This window comes from Schistocerca cancellata, chromosome 9 (assembly GCF_023864275.1).
Source record: "Schistocerca cancellata isolate TAMUIC-IGC-003103 chromosome 9, iqSchCanc2.1, whole genome shotgun sequence".
In the NCBI taxonomy this organism is placed as follows: domain Eukaryota; kingdom Metazoa; phylum Arthropoda; class Insecta; order Orthoptera; family Acrididae; genus Schistocerca; species Schistocerca cancellata.
This window is the reverse complement of record NC_064634.1, coordinates 148,448,379-148,463,633: the sequence shown is the minus strand read 5'-3', so window position 1 is coordinate 148,463,633 and position 15,255 is coordinate 148,448,379. Positions and strand designations below refer to the sequence as shown.

Sequence of the window (15,255 nt, the reverse complement as noted above, 5' to 3'; positions counted from 1 at the left end):
AGAAGGTACCAAGTCGGCGTTCCAAAACATCCCAAAAGTGTTCTAAAGAATTTAGGTCAGCACCTTGTGCAGGCCAGTCCATTACAGAGATGTTATTGTCGTGTAACAACTCCACCACACACCGTGAATTATGAACAGGTGCTCGATCATGTGGAAAGATGCAGTTACCATCCCCGAATTGCTCTTCAACAGTAGGAAGCAAGAAGGTGCTTAAAACATCAATGTAGGCCTGTGTTGTGATAGTGCCATGCAAAACAACGAGTGCAAGCCCCCTCCATGAAACGCACGACCACACCATAACTTCAGCGCCTCCGAATTTTACTCGCACTACACACGCCGGCAGGTGACCTTCACCGGGCATTCGCCATACCCACACTCTGCCATGGGATCGCCACATTGTGTACCGTGATTTGTCACTCCACACAACGTTTTTCCACTGTTCAGTCGTCCAATGTTTACGCTCCTTACACCAAGCGAGGCGCGTTTGGCACTTACCGGCGTGATGTGTGGCTTATGAGAAACCCCTCGATCATGAAATCCAAGTTTTGTCACCTCCCACCTGTCATAGTACTTGGATTCTGATGCAGTTAGGATTTCCTGTGTGATGGTCTGGATAGATGTCTGCCTATTACACATTACGAGCCTCTTCAACTGTCGGCGGTCTCTGTCAAACAGACGAGTTCGACCTGTAGGTTTTTGTGCTGTACGTGTTCCTGCACGTTTCCACTTCAGTATCATATCCGAAACAGTGGACCTAGGGGTGTTTAGGAGTGTGTAAATCTAGCAGACAGACGTACGACACAAGTGACACCCAATCAATTGCTCAAGTTTGAAGTCCGTGACTTCCGCGGAGCGCACCATTTTGCTCTCTCGCGACGTCTAATGACTACTGAGGTCGCTGATATGGAGTACCTGGCATTAGGTGGCAGCACAATCGACCTAATGGAAAACCTAATTTTTTGGGTGTGTCCAGATACCTTTGATCTCATAGTGTAAAATATGTTGCTGCGCATGAAAATTAGCTAACATTTAGAATTTTTCTTTAGATTTGGATGGCTTTATCTCTGACCAGTCTCGTGAAACTTGATCTGGCGTAGTACAACCATTTGCGATTGTGAGCGGCACCGATAAAGTCAGAGTGAAATATCCACTACATTTCTGATATGTCATAAACTGTAGAGATATTGAAATGAGACTTTGGCAAATGAAAGCATGCAACGAAGACAGTATTTCACCATATGGCTATTATGCAAAACTCGTTTATCTACCGTGCTAATCGACTAACTACAGACTTTTTCGATGAAATAATGCTATTTTAAGGGCCATCAGTAGCTAGTGAAACAAGAATTGTTAAGCGTTTTGGGACTATGCAAGTGAAGACATTCCACATTTATTTCTGTTCCGAGGGTGTTCTTTTTCATAAGCAATTGACCTTGGTTTTCCCCAGTTCCTTACTTAATAAACTTAAGAAATCACTTTTTTCCGAATCCTCTCGCAGTTGCATGTGCACATCATGTGAGTGAGATGGCAATGTGTAAACTTTGCTGTGTCTTAGCAAAAGAAGCCAACGGTAACGTGGATACAAGAAATATGTGTAGGTTTAAATGAAAATTCGCCACTTATGTCACTTTTCTGAAAGTTACAAATTGTTAACAAGCAAAGCCAAAATAAATTTCTGCTTTTGTTGCATTTTCAGCGGAATTCCCTTTAGATTCCAGCTAAAGAGAGGTGAGAGATCTGTTTGTATGATTACTATGCAAATGATGCATGAAGCCACTTTAATTAGCATTTACAAAAATACGAGTGTAGAGTTCATTTTATGGAGGCACTTCTCCTCCATCCCTCAGCATTTCCCCTTCAGCACCTACCCGTAACTACACAACTTCCGCTCTCCCCACGCTTGCCCAACTGACTGCGCATCTACCTACCACATGATTATGCGTGAACTCTACTGCATGCTCTAAACCAAAATCGCGAAAAATAGGGGTTGACTGTATGTGCATCTCTGCTTGCTCGTCATCAGCGGGCTTGCGAACCCATCCTGTATTGTTACTGATGACGAAAACTGATGTATTTATGCAGCATAAGGAAATGAAGGGAATGGTTGAGTCCAAAAAAGCACCAGCTCCCCGAACAAATACCTGCACCAATCCACAAGGGATGATGTGTATCTTTGCGACAGCGACGGTGTGGTGTACTACGAATTGCTTCAACGAGGTTCAACCATCACTGCTGACATTTACTGTCAACAACTGGGGCCTCTTGCAGACGAAATCCAAGAACAACGACCAAGAAGACTGCGTGAAGTGGTGCCACTCCACGGTAAAGCCTGCCTGCTTTCTACTAGACTGACAGAAAACGCTATACTGGAGTTGGGTCGGGACCTAATTCCGCACCCACCTTATTTACCTGATCTTGCGCTCTCAGATTTTCGCCCTTTACGATGTCTATCGAACTACGTTCAGGGAAGTATATATGACGGTAGTATCTGTTCCCGAAAGAACAGTTACCGTTGATGCCCATGCAGCTTTGCTGGAAATGAAATAATAATTAAATGGACACCCTAGATGCAAACATGCGTTGATGTACTTCAATCGAGACATGTTGAAAATATGTGCCCCAACCGGGACTCGAACCCGGGATCTTCTGATTACATGGCAGACGCTCTATCCATCTGAGCCACCGAGAGCACAGAGGATAGTGTGCCTGCAGGGACGTATCCCTTGCACGCTCCCCGTGAGACCCACATTCCCAACATGTCCACACCACTACATTCGTAGTGTGCCTAACAGATGTTTGCCCATCATACTCATTACTCGTGGCATATTAATCTACCAAGTCCCACTGACCTTCTTGTGCGAATGCACACGCTATGCCCGAACTCGTACGGGACTTGGTAGATTAATCTGCCACGAGTAATGAGTATGATGGGCAAACATCTATTAGAAGCACTACGAATCTAGTAGTGTGGGCATGCTGGGATGTGGGTCTCGCGGGGAGCGTGCAAGGGATAAGTCCCTTAGGCGCACTATCCTGTGTGCCCTCGGTGGCTCAGATGGATAGAGCGTCTGCCATGAAAGCAGGAGATCCCGGGTTCGAGTCCCGGTCGGGGAACACATTTTCAACATGTCCCGAATGAAGTACATCAACACCTGCTTTCAGCTAGAGTGTCCATTTAATTATCATTACGTTCAAGGAACTTCCTCTGTGAATGACTCGACGAGTTCCTCACGTAATAACCACATGACTTCTACGGTCGCAGAATCGACAAGCTACCCCAGCGTTAACAGGCTGTTGTAAGCAGTGAAGCAGAAGACATGATATGTGCATGGAACGTTACAGCGATGCTCAACAAACTCCAGTTGCAGATGTTACAAGGGGGACGTTGTGCATCACGGAGAGGTTCACTATTGAAATTTCGAAAGAGTCGGAAAACGTGTTACTTCCTCGCACAAACTATTCTGCAGACAGCCACGACGAGAAAATTGGAGAATCTAGAGATGATATACAGGCTTCCCAACAATCATTCTTCCCACGAGCAATTCGTTAGTGGATCAGGCAAGGGGTGTCAGTTTGTTGTACAGGAAGTACCACTCGCCACACACATTTAGGTGACTTGCGGGGTATGATGTAGATGTACCAGGGGCGTTCAATAAGTAAAGCAACACATTTTTTTTCTGAAAGAAAATTGGTTTTTCAGGATTCCAAAACATTATTGGCTAATATTATGGCTACAGAATCTTATTTTTCAAAGTAACCTATGTTCAATTGGATGATCTTACGCCACCTGACTGGGAGGGCCCGTAGGCTCCAGGTCGCGTCGGAGCCGACATCTCGCTGCGTCAGTAACCTACCCACCATCCACGTACTGCTTTCCGCGTGGTGCATCCTTCACTGGACCAGACAGGTGGAATTCGGGAGGTGCGACATCCTAACTGTCTGGTGGATGAAGAAGAACTGTGCAATGAAGTTTTGTGAGCTCCTCTAGTGTGCGCAGACTTGTCTGAGGCCTTGCATTTTCATGGAGAAGGAGAAGTTCGTTTGCATTTTTGTGGCGACGAACACGCTGAAGTTTGTTCTTCAATTTCCTGTGGGTAGCACAACACACTTCACAGTGGGTTGTTGCACCACGAGGTAGGACATCAAACAGAGTAACACCTTCACATTTCCAGAAGACCGTCGGCATGACTTTACCGTCATAGGGTGCGGCTTTGAACTTTTTCTTGGCGGTGTCGCACCACTCCATGCATTGCTTTTTTGTTTCCGGCTAGAAGTGATGAACATACATTTCGTAATCTGTGACGATGTTCGAGAAAAAGTTGTTATGATAAACCCTTGTACCACGAAAGCAATTTCGCACAGAAGGTCCTCCGTTATGTTAGACGGTGAAGAACCTAGCGGGAACACATCTTTGAGGTATCACGACTGGCGGACGCGTGTGTCAACATTACCAGCAGAGGCGTGTAGTTGGGAACGAGGTGTTTGATCCTGGGGCGTCGATCACTCGAATGAGGGTGTCCGCACGTTCCAACATCGCAGAAGTCAAAGCTGTGTGCTACCGGCCGCCACGTGGGAGATCGGCCGCGTTAGCTCGCCCTTTTAGCAATGATGATCGCACCCAGGAATCGCTACCAGTTTTCCATCGACATCACACAAGAGCCAATTAATATCGGAAATGCTGTGATTTTACGCTAAAAGGAACTCGGAGGCAACTCTCTGCTTTGACGCACGTCCATTACAGAGGCCATTTAGAAGGCTACTTATAGTATCGCCAGCTATCGGATCTTCAGAAAACTACAGGGGCTGAAGCGAGAATATTCCACTACCTCACACAACAAATTCGCGTTTTTTTTTGCAGTAATTGGCCTAGATAAAACTGTGGTTCATTACTTATGGAACGCTCCTCGTATATGTACGAATAGAATTTATACTAAGCAGTAGAAAGGGCGAGGAATCCCACTTACTTATTAAAAAAAATTTGTTGAATTTCGGCTTCAGATGCAACTAGATACCTAGGGATTACGATTACAAATATCTTTATCTGGAACCATCGCACAGAAATTGTTGTGGAGAAGGCGAACAAAAGATATCATTTTATTGACAGTACAGTTGAAAGAGGCAACAGATCTAATGAAGAGATAGCATACACCACCCTTGTCTACACCTGTACTCTCTGAGCGGCCTTACAGTGTGAGGCAGAGGATACTTTGAGTACCACTGTTGTTTCCCTCTGTTCCTACTGCAGTCGCGAGGGATGCGTGGGAAGAACGATTGTTGGTAAGTCTTCGTGTGAGCCCAAATTGCCCTGATTTTCCTTCCATACTTTTCTTTTCAGAAACATACGCTTTCGGGATGTTAACACTAAACAATGCAGAACGCCTCTACTGTAGCTTCTGGCACTGGATTTCCCCGCATTTCCGTGACCTTTTAGTGCTTTCTGCATAAACTTGTCGAAACGCGCTACTCTACTTCCACCACCAATCCGGTACGCATCACATACTGATGAGAAATATTCAAGTAATTGTCGAGAAACGGTTTTATTAAGTACCTCCCGTGTGGTAGGACTACGTTTGCTGAGAATTTTTCCAGTTTAGCAATTGTATTCCCTGTCATTGCATTAATGTGGTCGTCCCACTTTAAATCGCTCTGTATATATATTCCTAGACATTAATGGACGTGATTGGTTTTGGCGATTGTTCTGCACTCGTATAATCATACAATAATGCATCGTTGTCCCTGTTCTTGCGTAATCTGCTACATTTGTTTCTGTTGATGGAAAACTGCCAACCCCTGGATCAAGCGCCGATCCTTTACAGAGCTTCCTGCATCTGACGACCGTCATCTGTCGTTGACTTCTCTTTATACAACATCATCATCCGCGAAGTCTTCATGGAACCTCCAACGTCATAAACCAGGGTCTCCCACCTAACGTTGCCGCCTCATACACTTCCGAAATGAAACAAATTATGAAAAATGCAGTTGACCGGGGGCTGACACATAGGCAAGAATGCACAATCCCTACAACTAAACAAATGTCACTTTCAACCAAAGTAACCTTCTTTTAATTGGTACATGTACCTTTTTTCCGGCGAAATGAAAATTATAACTACAATTAGTGATGGTAGACTTGGTTTCACTGTTCTAAACGTTATACCTTCTAGGGTAGGTAGAATTTAAGTAATGGAAAAGACGTAAGAAAATATGGTTCAAATGGCCCTGAGCACTATGGGACTCAACTTCTGAGGTCATTAGTCCTCTAGAACTTAGAACTAGTTAAACCTAACTAACCTAAGGACATCACACACATCCATGCCCGACTCAGGATTCGAACCTGCGACCGTAGCGGTCTCGCGGTTCCAGACTACAGCACCTAGAACCGCACGGCCGCTTCGGCCGGCGAAAGACGTAACAGTTGCTGCCCTAATGTTCTTATGCTGTAATGCGTGTTGTCTACACTGTCCTGAAGCCTCCTGTAGGCAACACTGTTCTGGGGCTGAAGACAGAAACTCTGCGATCCTTTAAAGTTCTACCCATTGATATGACAGAAATTCTAAGAGATTGCAGTGTTACGTTAAACCAGTAAACGGATCAAAGCCACCAGTCCAGATATTCTGCGACCGTTATGGCCTCAAAACGGAGAATGACAGAGATGCCCGAAATACTAAACGCCTTTTCCCAAAACTATTTAACTGAGGAAGAACGTATAGCGTTTCTCCCTTGAAATCACAGCAGTAACATCAAAATGACAGATACCGAAATAAGTGAGCATGGAATAGAAATTCCGCGGAGATCGCTAAGCAGAGAAAAGATTACTGGACCTCGAGTGATGTCAGTACGATACTACATAGGGTATCCGAAAGAACTTGCTTCTCTTCTAACAGAAGTGTTCCATAGGCTGATAAGGAGTGAAACGTTCCTAGCGATTGGAAGAAAGCGAGGGCCATTTCCATTTCCAACGGAGGTCGTCGAACAAAAGCACAAACTTTGTGTAGGTCTTTATCTCTGACGTCGGTATTTTCTAGGATTTAGAAACATGTCTATGTCGCAAGTCATGACATTTCTGGAATCCGAAATCTCCTCTGCAGGAGTCAGTATGGGTTCCGAAACTAACGATCGTGCGTAACCCAGTTCGACTTTTTCGTCCATAAGATGCAGAAGGCATTTGATGCCCCCACCGACATTGATCGCGTGTTACTTTCCTTACGAAAAGAATTTGGTACTGTTGTTCACTCCCTCTTAATGATCAGATTGAGGAGATACAGAATATCAGACCACGTCTGTGACTGTATTGAAGAGAACGTCATTCTACTGAAGAGCACGTCATTCTTAACGGAGAGAAACCTTCAGACGTAGAAGTGATTACGGGCGTACCCCAAGGCAGCGTTATAAGACCATTACTTTCCACACTATACAGTGTGGAGAAAAATTGTGTTAAGAAATTTTAACCCTGAATTGCTGATGCCGGTAAGAACGTTACTAATTTTTCAGTGATCACACTGTTGTAGAAATAATTCAAAAGCCAAGATCGCTTAAATACTGTTTACTGGATAACCGGTTTCAACACGGATCTGAATGTAGATTAAGATTTATAAACCATTTGGATATAACGATATATCCAAATGGTTTATAAATGTTAATCTACATTCAGATCCGATGATGGCACCTTTAGTGCGTTGGAGCCGGTTATCCAGTAAACCTTACTTAAGCGATCTTGGCTTTTGAATTATCTCTAAAATCACTTTGTTGTGTAGTTCGACAACGCACAATTTTTAAACTAAGGAAATTTGGTGTCATGCCCTCCGATTGGCCGCGGGATTGTCCTGCTGCCGGATGCTCCGGACAGCGCATGACTGCGAGTGCTTCCCTGCTGGAGATAGCGATGTATCCAAGGCGGCCCACACGCTCGGTGGCAGCGCACCAGTATTCCACTCTGGGTGAATGGGGACGAATCCACCAGCGCCCCGACACATCCATTGGAGTTTCATGATAAGACGTACTGGGAATAAACCTGTGAGCAGCTGTTAGTTCGAATACAGAAGGTCTTTTACAAATTGTGTCTGCCCTGAAAACGACGTTTTCTTTTGTAGCTAAGACATTGTTTACTTCAAGCAGGTGCTCGAATTTGGCGACACGCTGACGCGACACAAGCTTGACAATGTCGAAAGGTGTTTGGCAGAACTCTTTAAAAGATTCCTGGCATTGCCTTGATGTGATTGGCGGCATGTTGAATCCGATCCATTAATTCCTCTTCATTTATAGGTGGTTCGCGTTCCGGTGAGTGAACTAGAACCTTGAACAATTCCCACAGGAAAATGTCCGGTGATGTGAGGTGATCGTGGGTGCCATGTCCTACGAACACCTCTGACTGTTATGTGCGGGCGCCCCATCATGCTGCAACCACATGCGTAGCCGTATGTCGAGGGGAACATCTTCCAGCAGGCTTGGTAGAGTTTCTTGCAAAAATTGAAGGTAATTTGCCCCGGTAAGTCTAAGAGGTAGATAGACTGGCCCAATCATATGGTCACCAACAATGCCTGCCCAAATGTTGAGCGAAAATCGTTCCTGGTGTCCGTGGACGTACGTGGCGTGAGGATTTCCCCTTGCCCAGTAATAAACGTTTCGAGTGTTGTGAAGTCCACCCCGATGGAAGGTGGTCTCGTCGGTAAACAACACAATGGTGGGGAAGTCGGAATCTCGTGCAACACGTAGCAGAAACCACCGACAAAACCATAGCCTGTGTTGATAGTCCACTACAGGATTTAGGTTTTGGACAGGGTGGAAACTAAATGGATGCTGGCCGTCATCCCACAAAATCTCCAAGACTAACCGATGAGTGACCCTCTTGTCGTATCCAACCGCTCGAGTACTTGTCGTAGTTGCTTCCTCGAAGTGCTCGACAACAGTCTCTTCAAATGCAGCATCCAGTTGTAATCGAGGTCTTTCAGCATCGCCGTGATAACCCGCTAACGAGCCTGTTTCGCCAAGTCGGCGGTGAATTGCTGTAAACGTTAGCGGGTGTGGGTGGCGTCCTGCTAGTACCGTTCCTTATAAAATCGTCGAAATATGTGGACCTTCAGTATTCTTTATCAGTTCTGTTAATGTGTTCTGGCACGTGAGAACGGTTTCTGCCGTTTAAATGCGTTCGGAAGGTTCACCGTAATACATTTATGATGTGCCTCCCAACGTCCATTTCCGTGGTTTTGTTGAGATACACCGTCTCCCTCCACATTTTCGAGGTTTCATTGTTTCCATTCGCAAACAAATGCCTCATTCGGCTGATCGTACGTCTCTGTGATGAGACATTCCACTGTAGAATGTAACAGAATGAGGAAATTCTGTAGTACAAACGCTGTCCATTCTCCTTCAAACAGAAACAGTCCCATACGACTGACATTCTTAACTTCCAAGTAAACTTACAATAATAATATTATTCTGAGAAGGACAATGAGATAAAACGTTATTCATTTTAAATTATTAAAATTCTCTTAAGTTTGGTTTTGTGACAAAGCAGGAAGCTGAAGTGGTCAAGGTGGCTGTGGGTGTTTAACACCCGTAAACTCGTAACGTGTTTGTACATGGGTTGGATAAAAAGTAATGGCAACACGCTTCTAATTCAAAGCAGAGTTTATTGGCAGACATTCGCCGTTTTTTAAGCCCTCAGTTTAATCACCACACATCTCGACCACCTTTCCCCAAAGAGATGGAAGTGGCGTACACAGTCAGCGCGTCCCTCGCTGTCGATCGATGTATTGCAAGGACCGGCCTATGGCATACATGTTGTCGTCTATTGTGTTGTAGCGCATGGCATGAGAAGTTTCCGTCAATTTGGCGAATACATCGTAACCGCGCGCACTCATGTCGGTTGAATACAGTGGAGGTTCCACTATCTCACATTCCCTCATGCGTAGGAGCTCCTGCCTGGCGTTCGCCGTGTGGCATCGTGCATTGTGGCGAACGACGACTGGACGCCGGCCATTGGAGATACACATATAGCAACGAAGCTAGTCGCTCAATTGTCATGTTGTCCATAGGGATAGGTCCCGAACCTTGCCATCCCAAAACACTCTCACCTATCTCGCCGCCGTACCATATGGCAACGCTGCATCGCCGCACGACGCAACCAGTCCCTGAAAACTATATATGACGGTAGTATCTGTTCCCGAAAGAACAGTTACCGTGGATGACCATGCAGCTTTGCTAGAAATGAAATGATCATTAAATGGACACCCTAGCTGCAAACAGGCGCTGATGTACTTCATTGGGAACATGTTGAAAATGTGTGCCTCGACCGGGACCCGAACCCGGGAACTGCTGCTTACGTGGGAGACGCTCTATCCATCTGAGCCAACACAGAGCATAGTGCGCCTCCAGGGACTTATCCCTTGCACGCTCCCCGTGAGACCCACATTCCCAACATGTCCACACCACTACATTCGTAGTGCGCCTAATAGATGTTTGCCCATCATACTCATTACTCGTGGCAGATTAATCTACCAAGTCCCGTACGAGTTCGGGCATAGCGTGTGCGTTCGCACAAGAAGGTCAATGGCCGGGAAGCCATATTTTAACTATATATGACGGTAGTATCTGTTCCCAAAAGAACAGTTACCGTGGATGACCATGCAGCTTTGCTAGAAATGAAATGATCATTAAATGGACACCCTAGCTGCAAACAGGTGCTGTTTGTGTGGCTCAGATGGATAGAGCGTCTGCCATGTAAGCAGGAGATCCCGGGTTCGAGTCCCGGTCGGGGCACACATTTTCAACATGTTCCCAATGAAGTACATCAGCGCCTGTTTGCAGCTAGGGTGTCCATTTAATGATCATATCAGTCCCTGAAAACATTGGTGTGCGCTCCGACCACGTGTCGACTGCCTTTGCCGGCCCGTGCGCCACTTCTCAACTGGCCTCTTCGTATCAGCTATACAGGGTGGTCCATTGTTAGTGACCGGGCCCAATGTCTCACGAAATAAGCGCCAAACGAAAAAAACTACAAAGAACGAAACTTGTCGAGCTTGAAGGGGGAAACCAGATGGCGCTACGGTTGACCCGCTAGACGGCGGTGCCATAGCTCAAACGGCTATCAACTGCGTTTTTTTAAAATAGGAACCCCCATTTTTATTACATATTCGTGTAGTGTTCCCGGGTTCGATTCCCGGCGGGGTCAGGGATTTTCTCTGCCTCGTGAAGACTGGGTGTTGTGTGATGTCCTTAGGTTAGTTAGGTTTAAGTAGTTCGAAGTTCTAGGGGACTGATGACCATAGATGTTATGTCCCATAGTGCTCAGAGCAATTTGAACATTCGTGTAGTACGTAAAGAAATATGAACGTTTTAGTTCGACCACTTTTTTCGCTTTGTGATAGATGACGCTGTAATAGTCACAAACGTATAAGTACGTGGTATCACGTAACATTCCGCCAGTGCGGACGGTATTTACTTCGTGATACATGACCCGTGTTAAAATGGTCCGTTTACCAATAGCGGAAAAGGTCGATATCGTGTTGATGTATGGCTATTGTGATCAAAATGCCCAACGGGCGTGTGCTATTTATGCTGCTCGGTATCCTGGACGACATCATCCAAGTGTCCAGACCGTTCGCCGGATAGATACGTTATTTAAGGAAACAGCAAGTGTTCAGCCACATGTGAAACGTCAACCACGACCTGAAAAAAATGATGCCAAAGTACGTGTTTTAGCTGCTGTCGCGGCTAATCCGCACATTAATAGCAAATAAATTTGCGAGAGAATCGGGAATCTCAAAATTGTTGGTGTTGAGAATACCACATAAACATTGATTGCACCCGTACCATATTTCTATGCACCAGGAATTGCATGATTTTGAACGTAGAGTACAGTTCTGCCACTGGGCACAAGAGAAATTACGGGACGATGACAGATTTTTTGCACGCGTTCTATTTAGCGACGAAGCGTCATTCAACAACAGCGGTAACGGAAACCGGCATAAGATACACTATTGGGCAACGGGAAAACCACGATGGCTGCGACAAGTGGAACATCAGCGACCTTGGCGGGTTAATGTATGGTGCGGCATTATGGGAGGAAGGATAATTGGCCCTCATTTCATTGACGGCAATGTAAATGGTACAATGTATGCTGATTTCCTACGTAATGTTCTACCGATGTTACTACAAGATGTTTCACTGCATGACAGAATGGCGGTGTACATCCAACATGATGGATGTCCGGCACATAGCTCGCATGCGGTTGAAGCGGTATTGAATATTCATGACAGGTGGATTGGCCGTCGATGCACCATACCATAACCCGTACTTTCACCGGGTCTGACGTTCCCGGATTTCTTTCTGGGGGGAAAGTTGAAGGATATTTGCTATCGTGATCCACCGATAACGCTTGACAACATGCGTCAGCGCATTGTCATTGCATGTGCGAACATTACGGAAGGCAAACTACTCGCTGTTGAGAGGAATGCCGTTACACGTATTGCCAAATGCGTTAAGGTTGACGGACATCATTTTGAGCATTTACTGAATTAACGTGGTGTTTACAGGTAATCACGCTGTAACAACGTGCGTTCTCAGAAATGGTAAGTTCACAAAGGTACATGTATCACATTGGAACAACCGTAACAAAATGTTGAAACGTATCTACGTTCTGTATTTTAATTTAAAAAAACCTACCTGTTGCCAACTGTTCGCCAAAATTGTGAGCCATATGTTTGTGACTGTTACAGCGACATCTATCACAAAGCGAAAACAGTGGTCCAAAGAAAACATTCATATTTCTTTACGTACTACACGAATATGTAATAAAAAATAGGGGTTCCTGTTTTAAAAAAACGCAGTTGGTAGCCGTTTGACCTATGGCAGCGCCATCTAGCGGGCCAACCACAGCGACACCTGGTTTCCCCCTTCAAGCTAGACAAGTTTCGTTCTTTGTAGTTTTTTTCGTTTGACGCTTATTTCGTGAGATATTTGGCCCGGTCAACATCAATAGACCACCCTGTATACAGTGCCATGCAATCGGATGCACATCCTTCATGTTACGGCACTGTTGCTGCTGCGTTTTATACAACCATGGTTCTATTTCAGCACTAAATATTTACCAAAGACAGCGACTTAGTAAAGTGATGTAGTGCACTACAATGAGGTATCAAATTTTCGAGCACCAGCAAACGCGATCTAAGCCGAGAATGTTTATTATTCTAACATACAGCACACGTGGAGTAATGCTGTGAACTACCGTAAACAAGAAGAGCGCTCATCAGACACGACCTGTAAGAGCTCCTTCATGAAAATAGAAGGAGAATTCCACTCCACGCGCGATTCCACTGAGTATCATTTGCTTCTTAGAGAACCGTTATTGACCAAGTATTCAGTCTGCCGTAGCCCAGACACTTCCCGTTAGCAGCCCATTAAGCTAACAAGGGAACCTCCCCATCGGTGCGAGATTTAGTTATATGTTGGCACATTGGATAGGCCTTGAAAAACTGAACACAGATCAATCGAGAAAACAGGAAGAAGTTGTGTGGAACTATGAGAAAAATAAGCAAAATATAGAAACTGAGTAGTCCATGCCCAACATATGCAACATCAAGGAAAGTGCGAGCTCAGGAGCGCCGTGGTCCTGTGGTTAGCGTGAGCACTTGCAGAAAGACAGGTCCTTGGTTCAAATCTTCCTTAGAGTGAAAAGTTTACTGTCTTTATTTTCGAAAAGTTATGATCCTTCCGTTCGTTCATTGATGTCTCTGTTCACTGTAATAAAATTAGTGTCTGTGTCTTGCGACCGCACCTCGAAACCTTGCGATTAGTAGACGAAAGGACGTGCCTCTCCAATGGGAACCGAAAACATCTGATCGCAAGGTCATAGGTCAACCGATTCCTCCACAGGAAAACGTCTGATATATTCTATACGACACTGGTACCGGCATGTGCGTCACATGACAGGAATATGTTGTCGACCCACCTAACTTGTACACTTGGCGAATGGGTAAAAAGATTCTTCTACCTTGCCAGATTTAGGTTTTCTTGTGGATGTGATAATCACTCCCAAAAAATTGATGAAATCATAAGAGCGTGTCACACAAACTGCGAAAAATGAATGCAACAGTTTCACAGTCGCACAGTTTTCCCTGTGCTCTGTCAAAACATATGTTTTTAACGTTTTCAAATTTTTCCGTTTGTAGACCGTCAAATCCTGCATATGTCCAAGCAAATCTGAACATGTCCTGGAATTTTGGAGAGCGAAGTTGATTGTATAAAATATTAAACTTTATCACTCGACAGAAGATTTGAACCAAGGACCTCTCGTTCCGCAGCTCCTCGCGCTAACCACGGGACCACGGCGCTCCTGTGCTCACAGTATCCTTGATGATGCCTATGTTGTGCATGGACTACTCAGTTTGTATATTTTGCATATTTTTTCATAGTTTCACATAACTTCTTCCTGTTTTCTCGATTCATCTGTGTTCAGTTTTTCAAGGCCTATCCACTGTTTCAACTTATAACTAAATCTGAGGGGGGTGCGGTGGGGGAGGTTCCCTTATAAGAATGCAGTGACACCATTTGTTTTCCGAAGAGAGGTTCGTCAATTGTCGCCACATGTGACGAAGCATTTTCCTACTGGAATACAGTTGCCTGAAAGAGAAGCAGTTCTCCCCTACCGTATCAGATACTGTACAGGTTACCCTCAAATAGGAATCAGATTTGTGCCTGGTACACCTTAGCGCCTGAAAAAAATACTCCCAGCATCTGTCAGCCACGCAGCTCATAGGCAGCTCGACTTTTTGAGCAAATGAGCATGACCTATTAAGAGTCCATGAGTTCAATAATACAAGTCTTCGACTCCTAGGGTGACATCCTAGACCATCAACTCTGTACACAGGGTTTTCATTTTAATTTAAGACATTGAAATATCTCGAAAACTACACATCTGATCAAAAAAAAATTGTAATTCCAATTTGTCTGTCTCGGAGGAGGATATCCACGGATACCACACTAAACCCCCACCCCACCTCATGTGTGAGGGGCGGGTGGAAACTATGAAATCTTCAAGGGGAACCACCGTTTTTTATTTCAGATTACGATTCTGCGGCAAAATCTACGTACGTTTTCTCTGAAGCATTTTCTTCGTTTTGTCACAGATGGCGCTGCAGTCGCAGGAATAGGAATCGCACACAATCATAATTTACGACACGATACTCAATGGCCGTTGAATACCCAATGGCACGTGCGACCCCACCTTCATGCGGCGAGGGTAGGACAACAGAGTATTTC

The 15,255-nt window shown here is 45.1% G+C and overlaps 1 protein-coding gene and 2 non-coding genes across 3 annotated transcripts in view; 2 read left to right on the top strand and 1 right to left on the bottom strand.

The window, feature by feature from the left end:
* Nucleotides 1-15,255, top strand: part of LOC126100947 (potassium channel subfamily K member 13) — a 1,039,067-nt gene that overhangs the window by 964,841 nt on the left and 58,971 nt on the right. The window lies entirely within an intron of this gene.
* Trnat-ugu (transfer RNA threonine (anticodon UGU)) lies at nt 2,616-2,690 on the bottom strand. Its single transcript has one exon. It is a non-coding gene; the product is annotated as a tRNA-Thr (tRNA).
* Trnas-uga (transfer RNA serine (anticodon UGA)) lies at nt 3,041-3,114 on the top strand. Its single transcript has one exon. It is a non-coding gene; the product is annotated as a tRNA-Ser (tRNA).